The sequence below is a fragment of the Pristiophorus japonicus genome, chromosome 11 (assembly GCF_044704955.1).
Source record: "Pristiophorus japonicus isolate sPriJap1 chromosome 11, sPriJap1.hap1, whole genome shotgun sequence".
NCBI classification, from domain to species: domain Eukaryota; kingdom Metazoa; phylum Chordata; class Chondrichthyes; family Pristiophoridae; genus Pristiophorus; species Pristiophorus japonicus.
In genome coordinates this window covers 52,959,523-52,975,180 of record NC_091987.1, presented here as the reverse complement: position 1 = coordinate 52,975,180, position 15,658 = coordinate 52,959,523, and positions in this window count along the sequence as shown.

The following is a 15,658-nucleotide window of genomic DNA, read 5'->3' as shown; positions in this document are numbered from 1 at the left end:
CATCCCTTCCTCCTCCCCCTCACCCCCATGCTCTTGGTCTGGAAGGTGGGATTGGAAGATGGTCTCCTCTTCAGGCTCATCCTTGTCTGAATCTTCTTCTGCATCGTCAGGGTTGGCCTCAAGTTCTGCAAAATATAACAGAACAAACAAATGGTTAACAGCAGAGGAGGGGGCAGGGTTGGATGATTAGGCACACACAGTGCAGACAGCAGGCTGATTTGAAGGACCATGATGAATGATAGCACATTGCATCAACCGAAGCGTAGCTGACGAAGCCAATCCTATGAAAGCTAGCCACGCAGTTAGCAAAGCCAGACTGTGGAATTTGCAGGACTTACCCTCTCCCTTGAATGTGGGCCCAGCTTGTGCAGTGGTGGCTGCTTTTCTCCAGGCAGGACCCATCAAAGCAGCAGCCCTCCCTTCCAATGGTGTCAGTGGGTGCAGATTTGCCAGGCCTCCTCCTTTTCAAGTTCTTTCCCTTTTGTTATGTGCCACTTTCCTCTGCAAAACTGAAAATACAACTTTTTAGAGAGGGTGTCTTTTTGCTGGGTGGGACATATACAGCTGGTCACATTCACATTACAATTGTAATTGCATTGAAAAAATTAAAATATTACTTACACTAACTACTTGACTAAGGTCCTGCCACTTTTTTTTCCACTGGCCTCCAGATCTCGCGGTGGTCACCATTGCACAGTAATCTTCTGCAAGTTGGTTCCAGTGTTTCTTCATTTCTTTGGGTGGAACTTTTATGTGATCTCTTCTGGTGTCCAGCTCATGCCATCTGGTCTCAATCACAGTAACTAGTGCCTCCACTTCATCCTGTAAGAAATTGATGGTCCTTGCACCGCCTTGCATCTTACATTGTAACTCCGATTTTTCCAATGTTCTCATACAGCACTCAACGTTCTCACACACACAACTGGTTCTTTAAAAATGGCCGATTGCACACCGGGAACCGTACTGTGCATGCGCACCCATTGGAAACACATCAAAAACATTTTTTTAAATTTCGCACATGTGCAGAAGGTACGGCATCGTTTTTTTCGGTGCAGACAGCAGGCTCCACCACCTGAGGCACCAATTTTGAAAAATACAGCGAGGAAACTTAGGACAAATATTTTTGGAGTATTTCTGGCGTAGAAAAACAGGCGTAACTCTGGCAATACTCAAAAAATGGCCTTGGGCAAAATTGAGCCCGTAGCAAGGAGTGAGGCCATGGGCTCCAATGTCCATAAGTTTAACCTGTCTGGATCGACAATGCGGGCAATTAGCTGAACACTACCATGATCCAAGGCTTCAATATCTTAATTGTGGTCTGCTCCTATGCAAATTACAAGGGATGCTGGGGCTGAGATTCAGCCTCCCGAAAAGGACAGTTACCGCCGGAAAGCGCCGACCAAGCGGTGGAGTCGAATGGCCGCAGCCAGCAAAATTCACCTCGGGGGGGGGGGTTTCCGGCTCTCCCCACTTCCGCCCCACTGCTGCCGACCCATCCTAAGTGTATAATCAAAGCCCGCACCGCCGATCTCCTGCACCTCCATCGAAATTCAGCTTGAGAAATCATAGATCCGCCGAGCGGTGTCCCCGGCAGCTTTTTCTGTCGGTGCACCTTGCTTTCAGTGTGTGGGACATGGCTGCGTGGAGGTTCTTAAAGGCGAGGGTGCACTGCTGCAGCCACCATGTTTTTTTTTTTGTCGGCCAACTATGAGGTTGGCCCGACAATTATGCCCCGGGTTTGGAATCCGGACCCCCGCCTCAGGCTGAACACCCATTCCCCTACCCACCGCCCCCCCCCACCCCCACCGCCGCTGCTCGAAGCCCCCATCCCCTACCTACCTTGACCGAGGCGTTTCTGGACTCGGGACGTCGGAAAGACATTCCAAAGTCCGGAAATACTCAGAATCCGGAGCGGCCTCGGTCCCTAGGCTTCCAGATTCTCGACGCTGTACCTGTATTGGCCACAGGACTATGATCTCAGAGGTCGTGCATTTAAAAGACAGAAGGCTAAAAATTTGATTACGTTGTAAACCTGCCGGTAGCAGCAGCGGCTAAAAATAACGGCCGCCCGGCGAGAGAACGCAAGGCAGTACCGATATTTTGATGCTGCCTGCTAATTAACAGTTGATTTTCTGGTTTAACGCACTCTTTCCATCGCTAAGCTCAGCAGGAGGCCGAAGGTCACACCTGTCTCTCGCTTGCAGTGAAGGGGAACGGGGAAGAAAGGAGTGAACCTGTAGGCCATGTACGGAACAGTTGCCGTAGGTGCTACACAAATATTACCAGCCACCCGATTATTAACGCTGTTTGTTGATTTTTTAATAGTTCATGAAATGAATGCATCTGTATTCGCTGTAAAAGAAAGAAAGACTTGGATTTATATAGCGCCTTTCACGACCACTGGACATCTCAAAGTGCTTTCGAGCCAATGAAGTACTTTTATGGAGTGTAGTCACGATTGTAACGTGTGACGTAACACTAATCTTTCCCCAATGGTTACTCTTTAAAGTGTTTAATTGTGTAGTAATCATGCCATCTTTTAATAGATCTTGCATACTCGACACACAATAATTATTTGATAAATAATTGGTTAGGGAATTTTGAACAAATTAATTATAATTCTTTAAAATCTTAAGCAGTCAAGTCCAGATTTGCTAGGGGGTGATGTTGTGGTGAAGCTATCATAAAGATAAAAGAGATCTTATCAGAGATGATCTTCAAACGTTGCAATGGAGTTTACCTGCCAAAAATGGTGGCCGCCGTGAAACCCGCGGCAGCAGGTTATAATGTGACGGCCGTCATTGTTTTCTCTAAATCTGGCGGTAACAGGTGGCGCTAAACCCCCGAAATCTTAGCCCAGAATTTTACATGTTGATGCTGTAAATGTATTGTCTGGGAATGTATGTCAGAAGGGGGCTCAGATGGAGGCGTCTACTAATTGCATCTATGGTGCCAATAATGGATATTCAGGTTAATCTGCAGTTGAGCCTGAAGCAAGTGTCAGCTTCAGTACAAACTTCAGCAAGAGCCCTAAGTTAGAGGGCCTACAGGCAGTTGTTGCTGCAGGCTTGACAGCCATATCTGCTGTCACTGAGATGTTGGGCACTCATATTGATTTTTATAACAATCATTTGAGTGGATTATTGGCTTTAGTTTACAGTATGCTCGCTGTTTCTTTCTGATTCTATGGGGTAGAATTTCGACAGGTTTGCAACCGTTTTACCGCCTGGGCTAAGCGGAATTTTTTTTTTGTCACTAAACAAGTCGCACAACATTTTGCGTCCAGGCAGAAATTTCGGCATTGGTTTTGCGGCAGCACTTAAACTTATCACCAGCCCGATTTTTTAATCGGAAAATTCGGCGATATCGCCTGTTTTATCGTCCGCCCGGCCGGAAAAAAAAGTTGGACCCAGGTCGGACCCAGGGCGCACCCCGTGCTAATGGAGCTACCTTGAAAACAGAGCAGAAGTTCAGTGCATAAAAGGATTTGGAGAAGAAGGCTGCTATTGTGTATGTAGGCACCTTTGGTAATGACTCCACGAGACAGGGTATGGTACTTAAACTGTAGACTGTAGTTCTTTATTTGCAGCTCCTTGAGTGAGGACACCAAGCTGTGAGCTCCCTTTTACACTGGGTTACCTGCAGTGTGCAGGTAACACTTAGGTCTCCAGCAGCAGCACCCTCTGGTGTACAGGTAAGATGTGTACAGTATAAGGTACATTCAGTGTTACAGACATCATATAACAATACAAGCATGCATACCTAACAGTTGCGTTTTACACAGTGAAGTTTTATGTGAGTTTATAGTTCATTTTAAAGGATATTTAAGGACATTTTAAAAAACAGGGGCTTTACTATGTCAGCCATTATTCCTGGCTGCTTTTTGTATGCAGCATCGAGCTGGAAGAAGGCTTATTGATGAGCATTTTAAGCATAATCGAAGAGCTCGCAGACATATGGGGAGGAGGCCTTTCCCCACCCCCACCCCCCCACGAATTTACAGGCAATAGCATTCATTCCTGCAGCTCTCTGAGGTACAGTGCATTAGAAGGCTGCACTTCCGAAAACAGGTGGTCACAGAGATATGCCAGCTCATAAAGGCAGACTTACAGCCTACCAGTGGCAACAGGACTGCACTGCCCCTCGAGGTGAAGGTGACTGCAGCACTTGTCTTCTATGGCTCCTTTCAGGCATCAACAGGGGACATATGCTCCATCTCGTAATACGCTACACATTGCTGCATTCGCCAGGTGACTACTGCACGCAGGATGGACTTCATAACGTTCCCAATGACCAAGGAGGCACAGAATGAGAGGGCTATAGAGTTTGGACAAATTGCTGGCTTCCCCAAGGTTCAGGGTGCCATTGACTTACGCACATAGCCCTTTACTCAATCCAGAGGTTTACTGAAACTAAAAGGGATTCCACTCCATGAACGTACAGATCGTCTGCGACCATACTCAGTGCATCATGGCAGTCAATGCACAAAATCCAGGGAGCATCCATGATGCTTTCATCTTGCCTGAGAGCAGTGTCTAATGCCTGTTTGAGCATCAGCCACAAGGCCAGAGCTGGATGCTGGGGGACAAAGGTTACGGCCTCTTCACCTGGCTCATGACCCCAGCTATGGAACTGTCAGACACAAACCAAGCATCGCTATAGTGATAGCCATATAGCCACACGCAACAGCATCAAAAAGGCAATTGGAGTGCTCAAGCAGTGCTTCCGATGCCAGGACCACTCTGGAAGCTGCCTGCAATACTCCCTTCAGCAGGTCTCTGAGTTTATAGTGATGTGCTGCATGCTACACCACTGAACCATCATGAAGGAACAGGATTTGTCACTGGGTACTGCAGGATCACTCAGGAAAGAGGGGAGGAGGGGGAGGCAGAGGAGGAGGAGTTGGATGAGGACGAGGAGCCTGGTGAGGAATCCATGCCACCACCCCCACCACCACCACAGGGGAGGCCTCGTGGAGCTTTCGCCACTTCAAAAGCCTTACATCAGCAGCTGATAATTCAACGCTTTGCTTGAAGAGTGAGCAGCATGTTTGACCGTTGCCTGACCACTCTATCCCACCATGTTGACTATTGCCCCTCTTGAGACACTACACAGGAATGGTTAAGGTGAACAAAATAATTTATTAAACATACAGTAACTTGAATAAGGTTTATTAAACATTGTAACTTGAATAACATTTATTAAACATATCAAAACTGGAATAAAATTTATTAAACATTGTTGTGATTTGGGAAACTTTTAAAATGTTTATAAAATAGCAACAGCAACAACACAACAATCTCTTTTACGTCCAGCCCTTCCTCCCCCCCTCATCCTATCCCCCTTCCCTCGCATCATGACCCTACCCAAGGTGGCACCAAGATGTCGTGCAGCAAGGCGGCCAGAGTCCTGCTGTATTAGGGGGAGAGACAATGGAGACGTCATGTGTGGATCCATGGAGAAGCTCGGGGTATGGAAGGCCTGGCTTCTGAGTGGCGAGCCTCTTGCTCGGCCTCGCCACTCATAGGTGCTGTGGATCTGGGTGTGACACTGGGGACTGTAGTGTCAAAGATGGAGACCATCAATTGCACTTGGGCATTGACAGCCTCGGAGGTTTCGCGGCTCACACCGACAATCTGCGACCCGAGCTCCGTCATGTTCACGGATAGTGCCACAATGCTCATGGGAATCCTACCCAATACCTCGAGGAGCTGTCTCCCTGGACAGTCCCACCATGTCCAGGTGTGTGTCTGCCTATCTGTCAGCAGACCGGCTTTGCCGACTCACCCTCCGGAGAGACAGGATTCAACCCCAGTAGTGCGTTGCTGCATGCCACTTGTACTCGGGACCTCGGATGGCTCAAAGCCCGAAAATGTTTGTTCTTCGGACGAGCTGCTGGCCGGAGCAAAAGGTGGTATCAAGTGCAGCGCGCCCCCCCTCCCCACCGCCGGAGTAGGTTGATCGGTATGCTCCTCACGTGGAAGTTCCTCATCCTCGGCCTCGCCCTCATTCCCCTCCTCCACCCCCACGTGACGGGCTGAGGTGGAGGTTTCCATTGGAGGATGTGGTGCATGCGACTCCTCATCTGGAAGTAGAAAACAACAGACGAGTGGTTAGCAGCAGGGGAGAAGGCAGGGTGACATGAGTAAGGTCACATAGCACAGGCTCATTTGAAGGACCGCTGCTACTTCATTATATGTAGTCCAGAGACACTGCAGCACATTGCCCCAACCCTAGTCCACAGACACTACATTACATTGCCCCAACCCAGCCCAGGGATTTTGCAGGACTTACCCTCACTGTCAAATGCGGCCTCACAGTCAGTTTCCCTCCCTGAGGCACCGATCAGACCGGCCACTCGCTCCTCCAGGTCTGTTCTTGGTGGACCGCCGCCTGTCCATTGCTGCTCCTGGCGGTTGTGGGACATCTTTCCCTGCTCTTGTGACACACACAGATACCTCAAAGCACTTATACCATACTGTGTGTATTTAATACAGTCCTCTGTTTAATGGCCCTGGAAGTTGCACGCGGTTCATGAGGAAGACATCTTTTAAGATCTCAGAAAGCAGTCTTAATAATGTATAACGATCATTCATGGCAAATAAGGTGCAACACTAAGCCAACCTGTACCAACATGTGTCAGATTTATAATTTAAGTAAATAAGGAGTGCATCAATAAAAATATTACTTACTCTGATGATCCTGCTATGGTCATTGAACCTCTTGTGGCACTGGGTGTGGGTCCTTCTGATGTCGTCAATACAAGACACCTCCTCAGCGATGCTGGTCCAAATATGCCGAAAAACCGCTGGGAGGGGTTTACTTGTGTCATGTATTTCACCATCTTGCAATGACTATAAGTATGTAACTGTAACTCATGCATACTGTACCTGTACCCTTGTAATGCACACCCTGCCCACAGGGAGTGAGCTCCTCACCTGGGCTTCCAGGTATAAAAGGGAAGGTCCCACTCAGGACGAGCACTCTTCAGTCCTGGAAATAAAGTGAAGGTCACAGAGTGACTGTGTCTGATATATCCATGCCTCGTGTGAATTTGTAACAAGGTGCAGGGACACTACATCTGGCGACGAGAATCGTGAATCACCGAACCACGAGGATGGCCACCAGTTGCACAGAGGAACGCTACTGTGTGGGTGAGGACTGGGACGACTTTGTGGAAAGACTCCAGCAGAGCTTTGTCACAAAGGACTGGCTGGAAGAGGCAGTGGCTGACAAGCGGAGGGCGCATCTACTGACCAGCTGTGGTCCACAGACGTATGCGCTGATGAAAGACCTGCTCGCACCCCAAAAGCCAGCGGACAAGTCCTTCGAAGAGCTCAGCCAGCTGATCAGTAAGCATCTCAAGCCGGCAAGTAGTGTACACATGGCCTGGCACCGGTTCTACTCTCACCAGCGTCGGGAGGGTCAAAACATCTCGGACTTCGTGGCGGAACTGCGGCGTTTGGCCAGTCTCTGTAAGTTCACCGATGCCTGCAGGGGGGAGATGTTAAGGGACTTTTTCATCGAGGGCATTAATCATGCCAGCATTTTCAGGAAGCTCATAAAGACTAAGGATTTGACTTTAGAAGGGGCAGCGTTGATAGCTCAGACCTTTATGGCGGGGGAAGAGGAGACCAAGCTAATCTATGCACACAGCCCTGGTTTTAAAGTTGCATTGAATCAGAGAATCAATGTTATAAAAATGACACAGAACTCCACAGGCAGGCAAGGGCAATTCGACACCAGCCAGGCAGCAACAAGCTCCGGCAACAGGGACAATGGAAAGGGGATCGGCAATTCACGCCATCATGAGGAACAATACATCCTGTGATGGGACAATTAACACCCTCCATCAGAAGGCTTAGAAACAGCCAAAAGGGCCATCAGAGAAGAATGCCTGGGAATAGTATTTTCGTTAACAGCAATCTCAGCTCATGTTGGAGATGGGGGAGCAGACACACTGCAAAAATCTGCAGGTTCTAACTTTACACCTGTAGGATTTGTAATGTCAAGGGACATCTGGCCAGGATGTGCAAAAAGGCAGTAGGGAGGCTAGTCTGCGAGACAGACGAACCAGACGAGGGGTCTGAAATGCAGGATGAGGCCTGGGGAACAACCATGGATGCTGAAGTTCGGAGAGTTCATGTGGCTGACGTCCACAGCTCATACACCAAAACGCCACCCATGATGATGAAAGTCTTACTGAATGGCATCTCGGTGCACATGGAGTTGGATACCGGAGCTAGCCAGTCCCTCATGAGTGCCCAACAATTTGAGAGACTATGGCCACACAGAGCTAGCAGGCCCAAATTGGAATGCATTGAGACGCAGCTACGTACGTACACCAAAGATCATTCCAGTGCTGGGCAGTGCAAACTTGGTGGTAACGCATAATGGATCACAGAACCAGCTGCCACTCTGGATTGTTCCGGGAAATGGCCCCTCGCTCTTGGGGAGGAGTTGGCTAGCTGAGATGAATTGGAAATAGGAGGATGTGCACGCCATTTCATCCGTGGAGCTAAGTTCATGCTCACAGGTATTGCAAATATTCGAGTCACTGTTTCAACCCGGTGTCCGAACGTTCAAGGGCACCAAAGTCGTGATACACATCACTCCGGACGCCAGACCGGTGCACCACAAAGCCAGAGCAGTGCCGTACGTGATGCGTGAAAAAATTGAAAGTGAACTGGACAGGCTGCTCAGAGAGGGCATAATTTTGCACGTTGAATTCAGCGACTGGGCAAGTCCCATTGTTCCCATCCTCAAAGCAGATGGCTCGGTCAGGATTTGTGGCGACTACAAGGCCACCATCAACTGAGTGTCACTGCAAGACCAATACCTGCTCCCGAGAGCGGAGGACCTTTTTGCCACGCTGGCAGGTGGTAAGCTGTTCACGAAGCTGAACCTCACTGCGGCCTACATGACTCAGGAACTGGCTGAAGAATCCAAGTTTCTGACCACGATCACGACACGCAAAGGATTATTTGTCTACAACAGGTGCCCGTTTGGCATTCGTTTGGCAGCGGCTATCTTTCAGCGAATCATGGAAAGCTTGCTCAAGTCCATCCCTGGAACGATCGTGTTCCAAGACGACATCTTTATAACGGGTCGAGACACTGAGGAACACCACCGCAACCTGGAGGAGGGGCTACGCCGATTGGAAGGGGTAGGCCTGCAGCTGAAAAAGACCAAGTGCGAGTTTTTGGTCCTAGAGGTCGAGTTCCTGGGCAGGAGGGTTGCCGCAGACGGGATCCGGCCCACTGAATCAAAAACTGAGGTGATTCGCCGGGCGCCCAGGCCCGGCAACACGCCGGAGCTGCGATCATTCCTGGGACTCTTGAACTATTTTGGGAACTTCCTGCCGAACTTAAGCACATTGTTGGAGCCGTTACACATGCTCCTCCGTAAAGGTTGTGAATGGTCTTGGGAGGATTGTCAAGAATGGGCTTTCAATAAGGCGAGGAACCTGCTGTGTTCCAAAAAACTGTTGACTTTGTATGACCCCTGTAAAAAAACTGGTTTTAACATGCGATGCGTCATCCTACGGGGTTGGGTGTATTTTGCAGCAAGGTACCGATGACGGCCGACTCCAACCGATGGCTTACGCCTCCAGGTCGCTCTCCCAGGCAGAGCGTGGATACGGCATGGTCGAGAAGGAGGCACTCGCGTGTGTGTACGGTGTGAAAAAGGTGCACCAGTACCTTTTTGGTAGACGGTTCGAGCTAGAGACGAACCACAAGCCGTTAACATCCCTGTTGTCCGATAGCAAGGCTGTCAACGCTAATGCGTCAGCTCGCATACAGCGATGGGCCCTCACGCTGGCTGCGTATGACTATACCATACGGCACCGGCCAGGCACCGGCCAGGCACCGAAAATTGCGCTGACGCGCTCAGCAGGCTCCCACTGGCCACCACCGAGGGGGTGTCGGAGCAGAGCGCCAAGATGGTCATGGCCGTTGAGGCTTTTGACACTGCGGGCTCCCCCATCACAGCTCGCCAGATCAAACTCTGAACCAACAGGGACCCCCTCAGATCCATGATAAAGAAATTTGCCCTGACTGGGGACTGGGCGCCCGCACACAGGGCATGCCCTGAGGAAGTCAGGCCATTTCAGAGATGGATGGATGAACTCTCCGTCCAAGCCGACTGCCTGTTATGGGGCAGCCGGGTAGTCGTGCCCCAGAAAGGAAGGGAAGCGTTCATCAGGGAACTCCACAGCGAGCACCCTGGCATCGTGTTAATGAAGGCCATTGCCCGGTCACACGTGTGGTGGCCGGGGATTGACTCAGACCTTGAACACTGGGTTTGCAGGTGCACGACGTGTGCCCAGCTGGGCCCACTCAGTCCGTGGCCCTGGCCCACCAGGGCATGGTCACGTATTCACGTGGACTATGCGGGGCCGATCATGTTAAAAATGTTCCTGATCGTTGTCGATGCATACTCGAAGTGGATCGAGTGCATCACGTTGAACTCCATCACTGTGGAGAGTCTGCGTACGGTTTTAGCGACCCACGGCTTGCCGGACATCCTGGTCAGCGATAATGGCCCGTGTTTTACCAGCCATGAATTCCAGGAGTTTATGTCGAGCAATGTGATCAAGCACATCCGGACAGCGCCGTTCAAGCCGGCCTTCAATGGCCAGGCATAACGGCCGGTCCAAGTCATAAAGCAGGGCATGCTACGCATCCAAGGACCCTCCCTTCAGTACCGCCTATCGTGCCTCCTGCTGGCCTACAGGACTCACTCACGGGAGTCCCGCCAGCGGAACTCTTCATGAAACGCACGCTCAAGACGCGGCTGTCCCTCATTCATCCAGCCCTGGCAGACATTGTTGAGGGCAAGCGCCAGTCCCAAACCGAGCTCCATGATCGAGGCTCAAGGGGGAGGTGTATAGAAATAGATGACCCGGTATTTGTTCTTCACCATGCTTTGGGACCCAAATGGCTTGAGGGCACTGTAATTGGCAAAGAAGGAAACAGGATCATGGTGGTCAGACTAAACAATGGGCAGATATGCCGCAAACACTTGGACCAAGTAAAGACAAGGTTCAGTGCAGACACGGAGGAACCGGAAGAAGAGCATGATAAGATAACACCCACACCACTGCCAGCGCACGAGCAACAAAGACAGCCCTCAGCATGCACAGTCCCTGCGGCCAGCCCGGACAGGCCGGAATCACCTCAAGTGACAGAGATGCGTGCTGAGGCTCAGCCACCAGAGCCACAACTGCGGCGCTCCACGAGAGAGCGCCGACCACCCGATAGACTTAACCTCTGAAACTAAAAGACCTAAGGTGGGGTGGGGGGGTGATGTCATGTATTTCACCATCTTGCAATGACTATAAGTATGTAACTGTAACTCATGCATACTGTACCTGTACCCTTGTAATGCACACCCTGACCACAGGGAGTGAGCTCCTCACCTGGGCTTCCAGGTATAAAAGGGGAGGTCCCACCCAGGATGAACACTCTTCAGTCCTGGAAATAAAGTGAAGGTCACAGAGTGACTGTGTCTGATATATCCATGCCTCGTGTGAGTTTGTAACAAGGTGCAGAGACACTACAACCTGCACCCCTCCTATTTAAATCCGCCCATCTCCTCTCCACAGCAGTGACAAGGACCTCGTTGGCCTCATTACTAAACTTCCTCGCTTTCTGCCTGCTCCCATCTCCTTCCATCGTGACTGAAATCTAAAATTGGCTGATTCAGCCCTGGGTGTACTGCGCATGCGTGGGTGCTCCCTGACAGCTGACCAGAAACACGGGAAGAAGAAAAAAATACCCCCCAAAAATTTGTGCATGCGATTTTAAAAAAAAATTTTGATCGCAAATTTCGGCTCCGGCGCACAAATTCTGTTGTGCATCGTTGCATTTATCGCTATTGCTATCGCTCTTCACCATTTGGCAAATTTTGCCAGGTCTGGTGGTAACGGTACCCCAACTCTTAAAAAAAAAATTTCCACCATGATTATCGTCTCAAAACAGACAAAATCACTAAAAAACTAATTTCGAGCCCTATATACCTCAAACGTCTGCCACCCTGCTCCCTATGTGGTGAGCATATCTTCCAAGATTTTTAAAATATTCGTTCCAGAATTTGTGCGTCACTAGCAAGGCCAGCATTTATTGCCCATCCTTAATTGCCCTTGAGAAGGTGGTGGTGAGCCACCTACTTGAACCGCTGCAGTCCTTATGTGAAAGTACTCCCAAAGTGCTGTTAGGGAGGGTGTTCCAGGACATTGACCCAGCGACGATGAAGGAACGGCGATATATTTCCAAGTCTGGATGGTGTGTAACTTGGAGTGGAAATTGCAGGTGATGCCTGCTATGTGCCTGCTGCCCGTGTCATTCTAGGTGGTAGAGGTTACGGATTTGGGAGGCGCTGTTGAAGAAGCAGTGGCGAGTTGCTGCAACGCATCTTATAGATGTACATACTGCAGCCACAGTGGTGGAGGGCGTGAATGTTGAAGGTGTTCCAACCATTAATTTTATTGTATATAAAATGATGCTGAATTTCCGATATGCGTTCCCGTTGACCAAAACATTGACCGATTGGGAATGCTAATCTGTAAAATCTTTCAATAGTGTTTTTTTCTTTCCAAATGATCAAAATGGCAAACTTTCAGTTAAGATTTTAGAAAAGGCCATTCCTGGAAACTATAGTGTGCAATATCAGCAAATGAATGTTTAACATACTCCTATGTCATTACTTTGCTACTTTAACAGACTGTTCCGTAGTGTAGCAATTATCAAACGTTCGCCTCATAACCCAAAGGTCGCCAGTTCAAGCCAAGGCCGAAACATTCCAGCACAGACACACTGGGCTGGACGGCATCCTTCTGTGCTCAATGATTCTATGAGTTAACACAATAATATTTGAGCTCAGAAATTTTGCTTCCTTGTAAAATTTTCCAGTACAACAATAAAACCCAATTCAAGATTGTCCTTCTGTATAAAATGTGCCATTTTCTAAATTTAAATTTGTGATTTCCCCATCCTGCTCCCTTTCCATTTTTCCCATCTGCCTCTAGATCATTCTACTCAGTCAGAAGAATGCATTATTGGCTATGGATAACTTCAAGAATGAATCAGTGCTGCTCCATATGGACTGATAGGATCTGAGCTTGGAACAGATGGATATTTCCTACTGTTGTTTACCTTTCGTGATCAGATGAAGTGCTCTATTACTACAAGACATTCCATCTTCCAGTCTGAATAAGGTCCAGGAATCCACACCATGAAGGCTTCAAGTGTCTGCAAAGACTGGGATTTAACTCGTGCTGTATGATTAAGGTTCTGATTTCTAATCAAAATCTTACCTGTTATTTTCTTGGCTGATGGTGCAGATAATTAACAAACCTACTAATAGCAGCTATACAATGCAAGAGACATCAGTAAATGGGATGTTAAACAGGATTTATTATTGTTCTATTACAAACCCTAATTCTCCCCGTTTAAAAATTTATTTTTTTGCAGTTGCCATAGTTCCAATAATTCCTCAGCACATTTCACCTCATCATATGCAAATAAATCATGCATCGTGAAATGTGAAGATGCCATGGGTAACCACCATTTGGCAGATGTCCTAGTACTATGCTGTGACTGTCCCTTGTGAAATCAAGAGCAAAGAAAACATATTTTAAATTCTTTTCACTTTTCATGTGGCTGGATCTGCATAACTATACATCTTTGCTTGGGTTGGGGGTTGGCATATGAATCATCGCTTCAGGTCATAGTCTCTGTCACCTAAGAATAAAACCATGATATTAGACATAAAGATTAGAGACCATTCCGCAAAGGGCACTTATACCAATTAGCGAGTCATCACACACTTCTCCCTTTTGAAACTTCTCCCACGGAGACTGATTACGCAAAAATGGGCGAGTCATGCCTGGAAGCTGAGATATTCTTCAAATCATAGACTATTTTTTGTTTTTTATCAAGTGTAGGTTGTTCCTATTGCAGTAAACAATTCCAGCAGATGCAGATAACTGATGAACTGGTTAATAAAACCCAGAATGAGAGAGAAGTCAGAATTAGCAATCTGGTGGTAGGACAGTGGGAATTGATGCAATGGCAAAACTTTGTGAGCAAAGCTATGATGACTTAAGAAGTACAGTTTGACATTGCTACCTCATTGATATCCACAGTTTCAGAGGCTGGAACCCAAGTAGTACTGCAGAAGTTGAGTGCTGGTGTCATTATCACTTGAAATGGCAGAACATCTGATCCAAATCTTCAGACTTCATGGGGGCAACCCTTGCCAAATGCTTTAGGCGCCAAAAAGGTAAAGAGGTGGCCAGGATGGAGTCTTAAGCTGAAACGTCGGTTTAGCCCATGCTTAGTGCAAGACGCCATCTTGATAAAGGAGTTGAAGCTAGCAATAGGTCACCTGGAGGCTTATTAAACAGCTAATTGCCACTTAATATGCCTGCTAGCGCATGTCATTTTGCTGGCGAGCACTTCAAGTAATGTATTCTCCTAATGGCGATCAACTGTTTGGGAGTAAACATGATGTTGATGTCAATTTCAAGTGCTACTTTAAGGGATACTCATTATTTCATGATCATTGCTGCTGGACTTGTGAAGAGGACCTCTGAAACACATCGCGATACTTTCTGGGACACTTTGTCAAGACTTCGCCAACACTCCAGCAACATTTATTCCGCAAATTCTCTGAGGACTTCACCTAAAAAGAGTAAGTGCTGTTGGAGGAGTCACCAGGAGAAAGGAACTGCTTGGTCATGGCCAACTTGCTAGGTCCGCCTTGGACTGGACGAGGAATGGGAGGAGGACATGAGGCCAGGCAGAGGAGCACCAGCTGCTGCAGGAGAGAGGGACAGGAAGGCGAGGAGGGCAATATGCCGTCCTCCACGCCCCCTCCCCCACCCGCCTGTGGGTTCAGGGCATCCCTCCTCCTCTGGACCTCCGCCACCAGAACCTGTGCTCCCTCTAACCCAATCCCTGAGCCAACCTGAAATCTGCTGCTGTGTGCCAGCCAGAGCAATCCACACTTTCAGTGGAAATGGGTGCGAGGAGCCCACATCTACTGATCCACAGAAATTGGGTCTAATCAGCACCTGCATATTTCTGGTTAGAGCCTGCAGGCACGTTCAACTCATGATAATCATCAAGTAGCCCAAAAATTGCGTGTTAAATCCGAACTTTCAAACAGGCGTTTCCTATTAGCACAGCAGCCATTGAGTGCCTGTTTTCACCCTTTGGCCAAAATGAGATGTTGGGCATTCCAATGAGAATGCCCATTGTCTGGAATGCATATCAAACAATAGCAGATCTGCAGAGTAGTTTCACCCTTGATATGAGGCATGGATAAAAACACAGCCAGGTAGAAATTTGTCTGGGTCGATTTGCTTGCCCAGAATCGGAGATGCACAAGAGGTATGTGCCCGAACAAGGAGAACTGCTGCTCTCCCGAAATTGGACATCAAGCTCCTTTAAATGATGAGGGCGAGCTGCTGGCACCGGCAACTCACCCATTTCAGACAGACAATTTTGGGCCGCTTGTCCTGCTGGGATCAGCTCTGTAGCAAGTGAGGGGGGCCGATAGCGGCTGGCAGCGACCAGCAGAAGAGCTGTGGAGACAGGAGGAGCACTCCTGCTTCTCCTGGCTCCCCATGAATTTAAAAATAAAATTAACT